At 42.5% G+C, this 17,900-nt stretch overlaps 2 protein-coding genes across 6 annotated transcripts in view; one reads left to right on the top strand and one right to left on the bottom strand.

Annotated features, from left to right (window-relative positions):
- LOC139554931 (retinoic acid receptor beta-like) overlaps positions 1–2,832 on the bottom strand; it is a 238,434-nt gene extending 235,602 nt beyond the window's left edge. Inside the window, exon 1 of the mRNA XM_071368228.1 lies at positions 2,471–2,832. The gene's annotated coding sequence lies outside the window, so the exon portion shown is untranslated. The remainder of the gene's footprint in view (positions 1–2,470) is intronic.
- Positions 2,833–16,896: 14,064 nt separating this feature from the next.
- Positions 16,897–17,900, top strand: part of LOC139554929 (thyroid hormone receptor beta-like) — a 156,856-nt gene continuing 155,852 nt past the window's right edge. The window contains exon 1 of one of the 5 annotated variants that reach the window (XM_071368222.1): positions 16,897–17,328. The gene's annotated coding sequence lies outside the window, so the exon portion shown is untranslated. The remainder of the gene's footprint in view (positions 17,329–17,900) is intronic. The other 4 variants (XM_071368220.1, XM_071368224.1, XM_071368223.1 and 1 more) reach the window with 4 other exon arrangements.

Genomic DNA, 17,900 nt, shown 5'->3' with positions numbered 1-17,900 from the left:
TGAAGAAAAACATAAACTTTTGATGGATCAGTTTTTATCCCTGAGAGCACTTTGCCACCTACTGACTGCTCCTGGTTATCACATGACAAAATGCGTATTGTAGTAGATTATAACCAATATATAACTCTCTTATCATTTGTATCACATTTGTGTCACATTTTTCTTCCCGTAATTTTTTTATATAGTCATGTCTGAAAAATGCACCCTACCTCTAATATAAAAAATGCAGTGTGAATATATTTGAATAATGTAAATAATAAATAATGAAGAGGAATGTAAATATTACAGAGCTTTGATTTAGGTACAAGGTTACACATAAAAGTAATGAATAAAAAAAGCAAGCCGTCATTGAACTGCTAATAAAATGAACAACATTATTCATGTTAGGGAGGACTCCAGTCTATTTCATCTACAAGGTTTACTCCTTTGATATATTTCTTCATCTCATTAATATTGCATGGCTCAAGTCTTAATCATTATCACAGATAAACAATATCTTCATTACCAACCTGCCAAGGTTTGCAATCTGCTTGGCTCGCAGAACTAAGTTGGATGATACCACACAAGAATTCTAATAAGAATTCCACCATGGAGCTCCTTGAATGGAATTTCACATCATTCTTTGAGCCCAAAGTTTAGAACTTTAATTCTGTTGTACTCCACAGAACACAATACTCTGAGAACACTGCAGTTGAGAAAGATATCCTAACATTTTAGCGTGTTAATTAAAATATTCCTAAATCAATCAGAGCATTAACATATTGCAGAGTGTGGTCAGTGCCGCTTCAGTAAGAGAAACATCAAAGGGTTTCAGCAGCAGGCATGAAAGGCATTGGAAATGAGCTTTGAAAAGGAGAGCAGCTAGCGCCAAGCCATGCCTAGCCTGCAGGAGGAAGAGAGGACGAGAGTAGAGGGAGAGAGGGAAGAGACTGCCTGGCTGTCTGATACAGGTACAGTAATGCTGCTGCCTCAAATGAAGTTTTTACCCGGCAGGCAGGCAGGGGGATGAGAAATGAGGGGGAAATGAGAGAAAGAAAGAGAGAGAGGTGAAAGAAAGAGAGAGGGAGAGTGAGAGAGAGACAGGGAGAGCAACAGAGACTGAGAAAAAGAGAGAGAGAGGGGGGGTGAGAGAGAGACAGGGAGAGCAACAGAGACTGAGAAAAAGAGGGAGAGAGGGGGGGTGAGAGAGAGACAGGGAGAGCAACAGAGACTGAGAAAAAGAGGGAGAGAGGGGGGGTGAGAGAGAGACAGGGAGAGCAACAGAGACTGAGAAAAAGAGGGAGAGAGGGGGGGTGAGAGAGAGACAGGGAGAGCAACAGAGACTGAGAAAAAGAGGGAGAGAGGGGGGTGAGAGGGAGAGAGAGTGAGGGTGAGAGAAAGAAAGAGGGAGGGGGGTGAGAGGGAGAGATGCTTGTTGCAAAGGTGCCTTTACATCTCTCTGAATTGTGTCAGGTCAGAGATCTCACATGTTCTGTTTTGATTATGCCGCACATGGGTTCTATGTCTGTGTTTCTAACACGGTTGCATCCTTTATACAGGCAGTTACACTTTGATGATAAGCACCTAGAAGAGTACCTCAAAAATTATATATTTTTTCATCTTTCTGACATCCATTTATTCATGTCGTATTATATAACATGGATGCAGTTTGAGGCTGGGTTTCTGTACAGCACTTTGTGACATCAGCTGATGTAAGAAAGGCTTTATAAATACATTTGATTGATTGATTGATTAACATCTAACAAGCTCCTCAGATCAAATAGAGATAGAACATTTGCAATAGAGATTTCCAAAGCTCAGGAATCATGTAAAAAGGGAAGGAAGTGAAGCTGTCAGCCAGACATTCAATGTTATTACATGGTATTACTATATCATTACTCTTTCATTTATGACTGTAACTATACAGTTGGCCACTGCTGAGGAACTGGAAGAGACTTTGTGTCTACTCATCATCATCATCATCAACAAAACACACTGTATCATAACAAAAATGTCCATACTGCAGACAACACTAAGCAACTGCATGTGATGTCAACAACAAGAACAACAGAAATGTCAGACTAGCCTACTTCGACTCAAGCCAGGCATAGGCTATTCGCCTATTCCAGACACAGCAACTATCGAAGTCAGATATCATCAGGTATATCAAAGAAAGCCTCCCAAGAGCATACTGTGACCTACTTCAGTCTACAGTTTCCTTCAACGGGTGTGGACGGACACGACAGGCTGAGCACCCACCTTCACACTTCTCCACGACGGGCATATTTAGACATCATCTTCACAGCTGACACGCTGTTAAACAGTATAACCTCAGTAAATAACTTCAGAGAATTGTTTAATTCACCTTCTAACGACACTTTGCTGGGGGGGGTGCTAAGTCCACAAAGGCTATTTATGGTAGAAACATAGTAGTCTATAGAACGTTGACCACAGGCTAGAGGCACATTTGACATCGTTTTAAATAACTTACCGGCAGCACTCCGCCACAGCGGTCATCCTAGTATCATTTATTCTCCGGGTAATAGGCTGTTTTTGTCAGTTGGCGCGTTGTTCACCTCCGGTCTCACCTTTGCCTGAAAGCACGACCCTTCCTACGGTTCAGCCACAGTCTAGAGCACGAGGTAACTGGTGCTTATGATTTCTGGCGCGAGCACCGACCTATCGACGGTTTGCTGATGTTGAGCGCGAGACAGCAGTTCCTGCGAGTCAGGGGCAGGTGCACAAGGTTGTCTGGAGTCAGTCTGTACGTGGTAGACAGGAAACTCCAATTTAATGATTTAAGCGGTCGTTCAGTTGACACGGTTAAGACATAAATATTTAGGGGCGCGGGCGTTTATATAGATGACTGTAAATCGCACGCTCATCGCCTTTCCCTGATGCCTTGCATCAGCAGCCAGACACAGCGTACAACGGCTGCTCGGCTCTTACGAACTGTTTATTCAATCCGCGGCAAGTCAAAGGCTGTAAAAGTATGTAACGCATCAATTCAAAAATAGGTTAGGCTGTTGACAATAACTGCTTAAACTCTTTTACGGGCAGGGTTATCCAACACCGACCTCTGTGGACACCCATGGACCAAAGGATACACGGAGGAATACGTCTGAAAACCTGTACTTCCTAAGTTTTTGTCAGAAAACTTTGCAAAGGAACGGTTAAACTTCATACTGTGTATGAAATGGCAGTTAGCTTACATAGAAAAAAGGTGCTATCTAGAACGTAAAAGGGTTCTACCTGGAACCAAAAATAGTTATCCTAAGGGGAAAGCCAAATAACCCTTTTAGAACCCTTTTTTCTAAGTGTACCTCAGAAATGTTCTAAATAAATCTGCTTTCATTCTTTTACATATAGTATAGCCATCACAAGTCAAATGAGAAAATCACATTATCCAACTTTTTTAGAATCAGAAAAGCCATTCATCTTTCTGCCAAGGTGGCCATTTTGAGATGCCCAGACTGATTTCATGCCTCAGTAACTTTGCCCATCCATGTCTAACCAGCATAAGTTATTGACTCAATTACAGAACCAAGACACTTCTTCCAGGCAACAAGCCATTGCCCCAAAGAGAATTAGACAGTATAGTGTACTCAACAACTGCAGGGCAGGGCAGAAAGTAATATATTATTCTCAGTTTGGGTTAACCCTGCAGCAGAGGGGGGTAACCTGGGAATCCTACTTAGTAACAGCATCACACGCCCCCCAAAGAAGCTTATGGCGTTATTATGAAGTCCGGTTGAAAGATTGGAGCGTGTTTCGTTATCTTGTTAAGGTTCCCCCTCTCCTCCTCCCCCACCTCTCCCTACCCTGCTTCATTCAGTGGAAAAATATGTTATCTGCAGCACCGGGGGCTGAATGTACATTCTTCTTCACATAGATATTGTCTCTCGACTCCTCTGCAGACAGGCAGAGAAAAGAGAGAGCGATGGAGGGAGAGGCCTGCTGGGGAGAGAGGGATAAAAGGGAAAGCGATAGAGAGTGAGGAGGAAGAGCGATGAAGGGAGAGAGAGAGAGCAGGGAGAGCGATGGAGGGAGAGCGATAGAGGGAAAGAGAGAGAAAAGGGAGAGAGCGAGAAGTGGGGGAACTCCTCTCTTTGACACCATATCAACTCACTGCTCTATATCTTTCCCATTCACAACTGAACCAGACAATTACCAGAGTGGCTTTATTCACACAGCCCTGACACTCAGTTAGACTCTCTGTCACACACACACCACAGCAGCAGGACCAGTGCAGGTTCATTACACGCTGGGGGATGCAGATGAGCAGACTAAGGTGATATTTCAACCCAGAGTGTGTGTGTGTGTGTTTGTGTGTATATCGTCTATATTGATCCAAATATCCAACAGGGGACCCATTGCATTGCTGTGGTTCTTAAAGTGTGTGTGTGTGTGTGTGTGTGTGTGGGGGGCAAGATATCTCTGGCACATACAAGCTTTCCTTAACAAAAACCCTCTTAGTATATCTTGTTCTCCTACGGTAGTCAGAGCAGACAGTTATCATTATAGCATGCCTCCACTACAGTATCCATTACACTCACTAAGCCACTACAGTATCCACTACACTCACTAAGCCAGGATGAGCCACCAGTTTATCCTCTCATCTGAGCTCAATAATTACTCATCTGGAGTGCAGAGTCTTTGGCAGCCTCTAGCCATTAGGTCCTGGCCTCTCCATCGACCAATTTACATTTACATTTTAGTCATATAGCAGACGCTCTAATCCAGAGCGATTTACAGTTAGTGCAGTCATCTTAAGATAGCTAGTGGGACAACCACATATCACAGTCATATTAAGTAAATGTTTTCCTTAATAAAGTATCTATCAACTAAGTCAGAGCTAGTAAGGGGGGGAAGTATTTCCAATGGAGTAGAATAAGAGCCCTCAGAGCTCCATCATGACAGAGTGGGCATTGATCCTGAACAGTGTGTCTGACGCAAACACATTGATAATGTGTGTGTGTGCGTGAGCAGTGTATCTGATGTAAACATATTAATAACATGCCAAGCCCCTCGATTCAACCTGATCAGCTGATAACCTGAGAAAAGTGTGTGCCTCAGAAGATCAATCAACATCGCCACAAGGAATAGAGAGGTAGGGGTGAGGGAGGTGGGGGAGGAGGGGTAGACGATGCATGCCTGTCATTCATTCTTGTGCCTTTATCTTCATCATTTAACCAACCTGCACACTGTGCGGCACCTCTATACACTACGCTGTACACCTCAGAGACACAGACACAGGAAAAGGAGTTTTACTTCCACGTTCCATAATGGTCTTACAACAGTAAGCTTGGATAAACACATTAATGCAAACAAGATAAGGTAAATCATTCAGCGGTTAGAGGTCCAGAGTTAGGATAGATAAGGCCCAGAATGAACCATATACCAGGGAAGAGAGTCGGTCTATAGAGGGAGGAGGTGGGTCTAAACTGAGAGCATCTCCCCAGGTGTCAAATAACCCTCAGCATCGTTGCTGTATCTGCAGGAACTGGCTCAGTGCAATAATCAAGAAGAAGGCTGTGAATGGGAGTGTTCTGTTGCTGTGTGTGTGTGTGTGTGTGTGTGTGTGTGTGTGTGTGTGTGTGTGTGTGTGTGTGTGTGTGTGTGTGTGTGTGTGTGTGTGTGTGTGTGTGTGTGTGTGTGTGTGTGTGTGTGTGTGCCATAGATGCCCATCAAGCTGAAATATGAAAGACATTAGAGCTAGCTTGCTGACTTCACACTCTGAGAGGGATCAAAAAAGATGTGATCTTATAAATATATGCTGTAGTAAGAAGAAAAAACAGATGAGCTGACAGTGACTGATAAGTGTTCAAACTCATATTTTACAACATGTGGGGGGGAAACCTGCACCAGAAGACCTCGATCAAAACCACTGCTGTCTGAGGGAAATCTTCTCCCTTCAAATAGACCTTTTGTAATTATGTTGGTGATTGGAATGGTGCAGCACGACTGGACAGACTTACCCCTCCTGGGAACCACACCAAAGTTATCTTCCCCATTTCACGCCTCAGTTGACAGATGGACGGATGGCAGCGCTGTCTAATGGTAAGACGTTAATGGGAGTCTTGCTGGTTTCTCTCTGTGAGAAAATGAAAACATAGACACATAGTTAGAGTACAGTATGGTAAGGAGTCAGCAGAAAGACCTACTGGGTCAGTGTCTTGTAGAGAGTAGGTCAGGTGAATATCCTAGGACCTACGTGCATTCTCAGTGAATGCAATATATGCACGCACACACACACACACGTCTTACCCGCCCTCTGAAGAACCCATGAGATTAGGACTGCAATAAATGACCAAAACATGAAGTTCATCAGAAAAGCTAAAGCATTGACTGGGAATATTCCCTCCAAACAGGTATCATTTATCTTTCATTCTCATCATCTAGACGTACACATTCATCCATCCGTCAGCCATCCCCATTCATTCAGGAATGTTTTTTCTATATTTTCTATTGGTCCCTATAGGGAGGTTCCCTCATACCCGACACTGACTTTAGTTGATGATATTGTTCAAACGTTTTTTGATGAGAACAACACCTCTCATTGAAGATGGATGACTTTGTATGTTCAGCAACCATAGTGTGTGTGTGTGTGTGTGTGTGTGTGTGTGTGTGTGTGTGTGTGTGTGTGTGTGTGTGTGTGTGTGTGTGTGTGTGTGTGTGTGTGTGTGTGTGTGTGTGTGTGTGTGTGTGTGTGTGTGTGTGTGTGTGTGTGTGTGTGTGTGTGTGTGTGTTTGTGTGTGTGTGCTTTAGGTCTATGATTTCTTATCTGTGACAGCAGACAGTGTTGAATTTATGTTCATGAAGCTTCCTGAGACAGTTCAATCCATCTGTGAGTACACACACACGCACACACACACACACACACACACACACACACACACACACACACACACACACACACACACACACACACACACACACACACACACACACACACACACACACACACACACACACACACAGCTGGAAGGTACTACTGAGGTCAAACTCAGGGCAGAGTGAAGAACAATAACACAGAACAGATAATACCAGACAGACAGTTCCTGTAAACGGTAGCTATAGCATTATAACAGAATCATCATGGTCATCATGTTGGAATGATATATTGTGATGATGATGGATCCATATGAAATACCAGCACTCCCTCTAGTGATGAAATGGTGTATCCATGAAATGAGACTAATATAGTCACTGAGGACAGTACAGGTTATCTAAATGATGGAATTGCAGGAAAGCAGGAAATGCAGCTGTTACTGTAATGTAGCTCAAGCTGGAAGAATTCGACTTCATTCAAGACATCAGTTAGGTCAAATCTAAATGATTATGTTAGTAGTGGCCCAGTAGGAATTCCAGAACTTGACATAGATACGTTGTATTCCGTTCTAGAAATTGTTATAGAAAAATTGTTGTTTTGCGTTATACAGAATCAAATATTTGTGAATATATTCCACAGGCACGTTGTACTGAAGACGCAGTACTTGTATATCAGCACTAGATGGGAGTAGATGGTTGCGTGTTACATAATTTGGCTGGATTTCAAGCCTTGGAAAGCCCCCCACCAATTAAGTAATACAGTTGAAATTACCAATAATCTTTCAGGACCAAATGTTTCACAACTGCCTTCACATCCTCAATACAAGCTTTGAGGACAAGACATTGCCGTAGAACTCTGCTATAAAGTGTCCCTCCTACAGTACATCTCACCATTGTAAGCAAATGCCAGCAACACACACACACACACACACACACACACACACACACACACACACACACACACACACACACACACACACACACACACACACACACACACACACACACACACACACACACACAAGCACAGACACACACACACGCACACATGACCACCAGCAGCGTCCTATTAATCACTTCTTGAATATGGTGGTCGAAAACCAGGATCCCTTCCTGGGTCCTTAGTGACAGTGTAGCAGGCGGTGTGAAATGCTGAATTGACTGCTTGTGTGTTGAAACTCTCTGGCCAGCTATTGGGATTTGGTCTGGAGAGCAGAGTGGAAAAAGAGGAAGACTTTGACATCTAGAGCTAAACTGGATCTGGTTCTTCATCTTCAACCGGCCAGCCCTGTGTGTTCTGAGTTCCTTCACAGTGTGACCACTTATCAGAACAGAACTCCACTTGGAGTGGGTGTGTGTGTGCGTGTGTGTTTGTAGAAGCCTTGACCCGGGCTGAAAACAAAGCTCTGTTGGCCCTAAAGACTGGGTGTGTCCTCTGCTTATAGTCTTAAATCATATCAAAACTACAGTACTCCAATATTGTATAACGATGTATTTATATGGTAGTTACATACGCACATGCAATGTAATTACAGTGTAGTAGACATGATATAGTACTTGTGGCATGGTACTGTGAGCAATAGCATTTTTAAGTGCAGACATTATATTATTTATAGTAATGATGCCATTTACCTGTAGGGTCACCCAAGTTAATCTACATTCCCCTTTACAGTGAACTGTAAAATGCCTCCGTACATTATTGATTGTGTGTGTGTGTGTGTGTGTGTGTGTGTGTGTGTGTGTGTGTGTGTGTGTGTGTGTGTGTGTGTGTGTGTGTGTGTGTGTGTTTGTGTGTGTGTGTGTGTGTGTGTGTGTGTGTGTGTGTGTGTGTGTGTGTGTGTGTGTGTGTGTGTGTGTGTGTGTGTGTGTGTGTGTGTGTGTGTGTGTGTGTGTGTGTGTGTGTGTGTGTGTGAATTGGTCTAGAAGCCTCCATGTTGATTTTAACGGTGGGTAACAGCTCCCAGGACAAGGATGTGGTCACCAGAGGGAGAGGGCACTCTGTGTGTGTGTGTGTGTGTGTGTGTGTGTGTGTGTGTGTGTGTGTGTGTGTGTGTGTGTGTGTGTGTGTGTGTGTGTGTGTGTGTGTGTGTGTGTGTGTGTGTGTGTGTGTACTCCGCTGCTGCAGCACCCATCCTTAATTCATAGGGGGACTGTGGATCAGGCAGAGGCAGAGTTCACAAGGTCACCTACCCCAGCACATTAGCCTATTTGTATTTCACATTACTGCATGGCACTTTGACTGAAATCTGCACACACACACACACACACACACACACACACACACACACACACACACACACACACACACACACACACACACACACACACACACACACACACACACACACACACACACACACACACACAAAGAGGAAAGCTCTTCTAGACCGGAGTCAGGGGTCTCCAGGGTAGAGAGATGGTGTTTTTGTCAGCAGGCAGAATTTATGTTTCTTCTACTTTCTCTCTCAAACTCATACTTGTCACATTGTGTTAGGCAGACCGACGTTGGTGAAGAGGTGAAAGGGTGGGGAGTCTAGATTCGTAGACACTCTGTGTGTAATGAAGGACCCCAGGGCCTCAAAGATTCAACTACTGCTACTTGTGAATTTCCCATTTAGTACTTGTCTTGATGGGTAATAAAACATTAATATGAAGATGTGAGACCAGGACATCCAAGAAGACTATGAAGTTAAGTTAGTACTGGAATCAGCCGTATTGACAACAAGTGCAAAGGCAAAATGGAGTGAATGACTGTCGGGAATTGTGCTAGTGTAGCAGATCTGACAAAGTGTCACCCTTGGCCAACCAAGATCATGGTTTTGGCAAGGTATTCGGGAGTACAAGTGTTGTTGTTGCCGAGGGTTTGCGCCCCGGTTTGGCAAGTACAGTGCCGGAACTCATACATTGCACTTGGATCAGCTCACAAGAGTTGGATACCATGTGTCCCAGAGATCCTGGTACATATCTAAATCGGACAGAGGGGAAACAATAGAACAATGAGGGAGTAACAGAAGTGAGCCATCTGGGGTACGAGTTTAATTAACAAGCTCTAAGACCCTGGACTGATTACCTGTATCCCTCCATGCCTCTTCCTCCTCAGGCAGACAACAACACCATAGAAATAGAAGTACTAGAACAGCATTCCGGCTCTGTTCCAATATCCATACTAGCATCCCACAGAATAAAGCAATGTTTGGACATTGGAACGTAGCTTCCCTTTCAAGTAAATGTTCTGTTATGGGTGGACCAGCAGCCATATTGAGTGTACAAATGCCAGGACATACTAGTAATGCTTCCATTTTAGTCATTGTATTTCTATGGACAATACTCAGGGGCATATTATTGGTAAATATTGAACAGAACACACGTTTGGTTATTTTGACCCAGCCTGTTGGGACATTGTTTTCTCTAAATTTGGTTGTTGACACTGGCATATTGAGTTATGATCCACCAGGTCAGATCTGAAGACTGGAGGTGTGGCTTAGTAGGAGCGTGGCTTTCAGATAGTTATTTTCGACCACCTGTGAGGGTAAATGTCATTCCGGTTAATCTGTTCTGTTGTATTGTCAACACATGTTAAGGTTGAGCACTGACACTGATTTTGAGAGAATTAAGCTTTTTGTGCACATGGAATATGTCTGGGATTTTTTATTTCAGCTCATGAAACACGGGACCAACACTTTACGTTTATATGTTGCGTTTATATTTTTGTTCAGTACATATATATACAGTGCCTTCGGAAAGTATTCAGACCCCTTGACTTTTTCCACATTTTGTTACGTTACAGCTTTATTGGAAAATTGATTAAATAAATAATAATCCTCAGCAATCTACACACAATACAACCATAATGACAACGTGAGAACAGGTATTTAGAAATGTTTGCAAATGTATTCACCCTAAAAAAGTAAAATACCTTATTTACATCATTATTCAGACCCTTTGATATGAGATTCGAAATTGAGCTCAGGTGCATCCTATGGTAAATTCAATTGATTAGACATGATTTGAAAAAGCACACACCAGTCTATACAAAGTCCCACAGTTGACAATGCAAGTCAGAGCAAAAACCAAGCCATGAGGTTGCAGGAATTGACCGTAAAGCTCAGAGACAGGATGGTGTCGATGCACAGATCTGGGGAAGGGTACCAAAAAATGTCTGCAGCATTCAAGGTCCCCAAGAACACAGTGGCCTCCATCATTCTTAAATGGAAGAAGTTTGGAACGACCAAGAGTCTTCCTAGAGCTGGATGACTGGCCAAACTGAGAAATCAGGGGTGAAGGGCCTTGGTCAGGGAGGTGACCAAGATCTCGATGATCACTCTGACAGAGCTCTAGAGTTCCTCTGTGGAGATGGGAGAACCTTACAGAAGGACAACCACCTCTGCATCACTCCACCAATCAGGCCTTTATGGTAGAGTGGCCAGACAGAAGCCACTCCTCAGTAAAAAGCACATGACAGCCCGCTTGGAATTTGCCAAAAGGCACCAAAAGGACTCTCAGACCATGAGAAACAAGATTCTCTGGTCTGATGAAACCAAGATTGAACTCTTTGACCTGAGTGCCAAGGCTCACGTCTGAAGGAAACCTGACACAATTCTTACGGTGAAGCATGGTGGTGGCAGCATCATGCTGTGGGGATGTTTTTCAGCGGCAGGGACTGGGAGACTTGTAAGATCGAGGCAAAGATGAACGGAGCAAAGTACAGAAAGATCCTTGATGAAAACCTTCTCCAGACTGGGGCGAAGGTTCTCTTTCCAACAGGACAACGACCCTAAGCACATAGCCAAGAAAACGAAGGAGTGGCTTCTGGACAAGTCTCTGAATGTCCTTGAGTGGCCCAGCCAGAGCCCGGACTTGAACCAGATCGAACATCTCTGGAGAGACCTGAAAATAGATGTGTAGCAACGCTCCCCATCCAACCTGACAGAGTTTGAGAGGATATGCAGAGAAGAATGGGAGAAACTACTCAAATACAGGTGTGCCAAGCTTGTAGTGTCATACCCAAGAAGACTCGATGCTGTAATCTTTGCCAAAGGCGCTTCAACAAAGTACTGAGTAAAGGGTCTGAATACTTATGTAAATGTAATATTTAAAATATATATATATTTGATAAATTAGCAAAAAATTCTAAAAACCTGTTTTTGCTTTGTGATTATGGGGTGTTGTGTGTAGATTGATGAGACATGTTTTTTAATAAATTTTAGAATAAGGCTGTAACATAACAAAATGTGGAAAAAGTCAAGGGGTCTGAATACTTTCTGAACGCACTGTATATATACACTACTGTTCAAAAGTTTGCAGTCACATAGAAATGTCCTTGTTTTAGCTCTTTTTTTTGTCCATTAAAATAACATCAAATTTATCAGAAATACAGTGTCGACATTGTTAATGTTGTAAATGACTATTGTAGCTAGAAACGGCAGATTTTTTGTGGAATATCTACATAGGTGTACAGAGGCCCATTATCAGCAACTATCACTCCTGTGTTCCAATGGCACATTGTGTTAGCTAATCCAAGTTTATAATTTTAAAAGGCTAATTGATCATTAGAAAACCCTTTTGCAATTATGTTAGTACAGCTGAAAACTCTTGCGTTGATTAAAGAAGCAATACAACTGACCTTCTTTAGACTAGTTGAGTATCTGGAGAATCTGGAGCATCAGCATTTGTGGGTTCGATTACAGGCTCAAAATAACCAGAAACAAATAACTTTCTTCTGAAACTCATCAGTCTATTCTTGTTCTGAGAAATGAAGGTTATTCCATGCGAGAAATTGCCAGAAGACTGAAAATCACTTACAACGCTGTGTACTACTCCCTTCACAGAACTGGCTCTAACCAGAATAGAAAGAGGAGTGGGAGGCCCTGGTGCACAACTGCGCAAGAGGACAAGTAAATTAGAGTGTCTAGTTTGAGAAACAGACATCTCACAAGTCCTCAACTCGCAGCTTCATTAAATAGTACCCGCAAAACACCGGAGTCGCCTCTTCACTGTTGACGTTGAGACTGGTGTTTTGCAGGTGCTAGCACTCGGCTGTCCCATTCTGTGAGCTTGTGTGGCCTACCACTTCACGGCTGAGCCGTTGTCATTCCTAGAAGTTTCCACTTAACAATAACAGCACTTACAGTTGTGCGGGGCAGCTCCAGCAGGGCAGAAATGTTATGAACTGACTTGTTGGAAAGGTGGCATCTTATGACAGTGCCACATTGAAAGTCACTGAGCTCTTCAGTAAGACCATTCTACTGCCAATGTTTGTCTATGGAGATTGCATGGCTGTGTGCTCAATTTTATACACCTGTCAGCATGAAATAGCCGAATCCACTAATTTGAAGTGGTGTCTACATACTTTTGTATATATAGTGTATCATATTAAAATATGTAATGTCCACAAATATTGAAGGAAATTTTAAATTTGCAGTGTACAAACTTAAAGGGCCCTTTATCTACCTCCCCAGAGTTAGATGAACTCGTTTTTATGTCTCTGTGTCCATTATAAAGGAAGTTAGATGTAGTTTCGCGAGCCAATGCTAACTAGCGTTAGCTTAATGACTGAAAGTCTATGGGTATCTGCTAGCATAATGAAGACTTACTTTCATGGGTGGCCAAAAATAACTATCTGAAAGCCATGCCTTCAATAGGCCATGCCTTTAGATTACCCAAACATGGGTTAATTTAACCATCAGTTGGGTTTTTATTTACTTTCATGCTGGGTTAACACAGCAGATGGGTCTTTTTTAATTTAATACAGTACATAGGTTATTTTCAGGAGGCGAAGCCTATCGGGGCGTGGCTTTCAGATAGGTATTTTTGGTCACCCGTGAGAGTAAATGTCAATCCTGTTCATCATGTTCTGTTTCTACACCAGAAATTAAAATTTTGCTACCAAAGTGTCAGTGCGCATTTAAGATGTGTTGACAATAAAACACAACATATTTACCGGAATGATATTTACTCTCACGGGTGGTCAAAAATAATATCTGAAAGCTACACCTCTACTAAGCCACGCCTCCAGTCTTCTGATCCGAACTGGTGGATCATAGCTCAATAACCCAACTAAAAATAACCTTAAGTGTGTTCTGTCCATTATTTACCCAGCGCAGTGTTATTTTTAAACCAGCATTTCTTTGTGTGGTGACCTGAATAAATGAGGGAAGTTTATCAGTTCACAAAACAGCACTCCATCACACCTGATAAACTGCATGGTTCTGGGCAGCGTCTAGCATTCTATGAATGAGAGAGGTTACCTAAGTCCAAGTTGGATTGCAATCGTAGGTCTTCTTGGTTTATCCACTAAAGCCAATCCCAATGGCACCCTATTCCCTATATAGGGCATTACTTTTGACCATGACCCATACAGTACAGGAGTTGGATCACATTTCCAATATTATTCAGAATTTTTTTCAGTGTAAAGTAACAAAAAGGGGGAAACTTAGACCTCTCTACCACTCAAGCTTGGTTCCAAAAAAAGACGAGATGGAACATTCAAGTCACCATGGTAGTAAGCCATATAGAGACATATAAAGACATTATTACCCTAGTAAAATATATCAACAGCTGTCATTAGGTCATTAAATGTATTGGTATAGGCTACTGACTGCAGTATCCAACATCAGACAGACAGACACAGACAGACAGAATAGATGCATGCAGTTGCTGTCCAATGGCTTTTTTCTCTGTGTGGATGTGAGAGGTTATGTGGTTTGACCTTCTGTGGTTTGGCCTGCTGCTCTCTCCCTGTGTCTCTCCTTTAGTCTGATCCTCCCTCTCTCTCTCTGCTGCTGTATCCTCCCACATGTCTGATTTCAAATAATATTTGAACCTAGGTCTGCTGGGTCCACACTGCAATCTGGGCACAACTGCTACTGTAGCCCTCCTTAGCATGGCTGGAGAGGCTTCAGCACCACAATATACACAGCAGGCAAACCACTATTTGTTTATGTTTTTACGGAGGTCAAGAACCAACAGTATACTGCTAAAAATATGGGGTGCTTTGTAATTCTATAGGACCAGTTATTTTAGCAGTTAACAAAGAAGTGGGATATGAGAAAGGAGGTTTCCAACCTCAACTGTCTTTTCTGGTTTAATTAAGTTTAAATTAAATAAATACAATTAAATGTTACTATTTCTGTCGACTAAGAATTTATCCAATACTGAAGGATGTCATAATAGGAAGTTCAAGAGAGCCTGCATGCTTTTCCTCAGGCCAAAGCAAAACAACTTTGGGATTGTTTGGGAGCTCTCTCCAATGTTCCCAGTTTCCCGCACCATAAAACACCACTTAATTTACTCTCCCTCCTTGTGACCATCTCCCTATTGAAATTCCTGAGAGGAATGGATTATGAAGTTCATTCAGTTCAGGCACATTAATGGTGAGCACTTCCTTTCAGAAACATATAGGAATGTAGATTCTGTTCAAAGACATGAATCTTTGATGCTCAAAGTCACTGATGCATAACACAGCAGATAGAGCTAGAGAGCAGACTACTGTATTCCCTAGTGCTTGGCTCAGGTCCTTAGAGAAGGTAGCCGGGGTAGCTGTACAGTAGGCGTGTTATAAATGAGTGAGTGAGAGCATTTCGAAACATATATGCCACTGAGAGCAGAAAGATTGATGGCCAAATGCTAAGCAGCGTCAATGTAATGATTTGATAACCACTTGTATTTAATTTAAATTTGTACATATATTTAACTAGGCAAGTCAGTTAATAAGAACAAATTCTTATTTTCAATGACGGCCTAGGAACAGTGGGTGAGAGATTTTTCCCTTGTCGGCTCGGGGAATCGATCTTGCAATCTTTTAGTTACTAGTCCAACGTTCTAACCACTTGGCCACCTGCCAACCTAATGAGGCATACATTAAAATATAATATAATCAAATAATATAATAATTGTTCTCTGAGAAGAAAAAATTCACAGGCACACATACATTTTACACAAGTGTCCAAAACATCCTCTTAACGACGGCAGTTACAACAGCACCAAAAACGACCAACAACCTGACATCAATGAGACATGTTAACACCGATGATGTCATTATGAATGGAGGGGCACCTGTTTTAGCTTATAACCCCACTGACTGGTGTCTGAAATATTGCCTGCCTGAGAGACAGACAGTACTATGCCACAGATACTTGACCGGGACTGATCAGTATAGCTGGATGCACTACAACACACTTGGAGTGGCCCCAAGTAAAACATCATGGCACGGTTGGGACATATCGGACATTAAAGAAAGACCTAGCACTAAACCAGGTAGATTACTGTAGATACCACTTTTATTACAGCCTAAGCCTACTCATGCGATTGGTTGATAATATAGCTTTTATCACAGCCTAAGCCTACACTTGTGGTAATAAAGTAGATATAACTTTATCATAGCCTAAGCCCAGTCTTGTGTTTGAAATACACCCCTACTATGAATAGATAGGGGGTGTTTAGTGCTGTTGCAACACGTTATAAGAAGCCGAAAAGGGAAAATGGATTTAACTTGGCGATGGCAGCTGAGTGCAAGTTGTTTATGTTGGTAGAGTAGCCATGATTTTCTGCAATTGTTTCTTTATAGCACCATGGCCCATCCCAAATGGCATCATATTCCCAATGTATTGCACTACTTTTGACCAGGGTTCTGGTCAAAATAGGTTGCCATTTGGGACGTAGCCCATGATAGATTCTACCTCTAATTCCCCTCACAGTTGGGGGGATTCTTCCAACCAGGTCAAGGTCCAAGAGAGAGAAATTGGATCAATGACATTAAACCTGCTACTGTTTATTCAGTGGTCTAGCCATGTACGTAGCAGCCTACAATTTGAGGAGAGGAGCACATTGATGCTATGAGATTCAAACACATACACATGCACACGCACACACAAAGGTTAACTGATTCTTCCAACCAGGTCAAGGTCCAAGAGAGAGAAATTGGATCAATGACATTAAACCTACTACTGTTTATTCAGTGGTGGAGCCATGTACGTAGTTGAGGACAGGAGCATACTGATGCTATGAAATAAAACATACACACACACACACATAGTCAGACACAGACACAATAATATTATTTTTGGAGTAAGTGAAGTCAATATTGTTAAAGCTATAACTGTATGAACGTGCATATTTTCAATTTAGACTACACTACATCATCAGAAGAAAACGTTTTTATGTTAATTTTTGCAGCAGACACAGAGATGTAGACTAGTAGGGGCGAGGCTTGGTTTGGTTCCTGGCTGACAGGGATTCAAACAACAGCTCTCTGATTCCCCATAGCGATTAATCCGAGCACTGCAGTTGTCAGTAGCTACAGTACGTTTTCCCGGGTCCATGTTGAAGTTTGTCAACCCAGACTTTCTCGCATACTCGCTTCGTCAGGTCATTCCAGGGCACGCGTTGCATCCGTTTGACCCCGCTCGTCCCGCTCGCAGGTAGAAGAAAACCGACTACACCCGCGCGAACTCAGTTGGAGAGGAATGCACCAGTGGAGTGTTGGAAAATAACATTTCTGTTTGCCGACCTGCGTATGAGGTATGTTGCCCCATTTTTATGTTCATTTTTGAAACATCGATATTTCGGTGCAGGGGGAAAAAATGCTGTCGAAAAACGTCCGTTTGTAGACAGACATTCAATAAGTCGCTAGACTGTTCATTCGTCTCTCAATAAGAAACTCACTTTGCCTGACTATTGTTGACTTAGTCAAATTGTTTTTTATAAGCTCTCTTGAGTTGGTGTTTGTTGTTCAGGCTAATGGCGGTCCGATATAAAGGTTTGATAATGTGGCCGGATGTGAAATCATTTTGGGGCAGAATCGGAAGATGAATGTGTGCTTTTCGAACATCCGCTGTGTAGGCTACAGTTTGCATCAGAATTAGGCTACAAGTGCTGCATGTCATTAGCCAGTCAACGAGTATTTATATATGGGGTACTGTTTGTTGCTCGTCTGTCTTCAGACACAGACTAGGGTTTTGTTTAATTCACAAGCGCTGCCCGGAACATCTGGATAGTCTGCCCCAAATTTGAATACAATTTTGTCACGCAGGCTATTGTCTAAGTAGGCAAAATAAATGTATAGTGCGCTGTGCAGGTGGCCTAGCATACTG

This window comes from Salvelinus alpinus, chromosome 26 (genome assembly GCF_045679555.1).
Source record: "Salvelinus alpinus chromosome 26, SLU_Salpinus.1, whole genome shotgun sequence".
Classification (NCBI taxonomy): domain Eukaryota; kingdom Metazoa; phylum Chordata; class Actinopteri; order Salmoniformes; family Salmonidae; genus Salvelinus; species Salvelinus alpinus.
The sequence above is the reverse complement of the archived record's forward strand: the minus strand, read 5'-3'. Positions and strand labels throughout refer to the sequence as shown.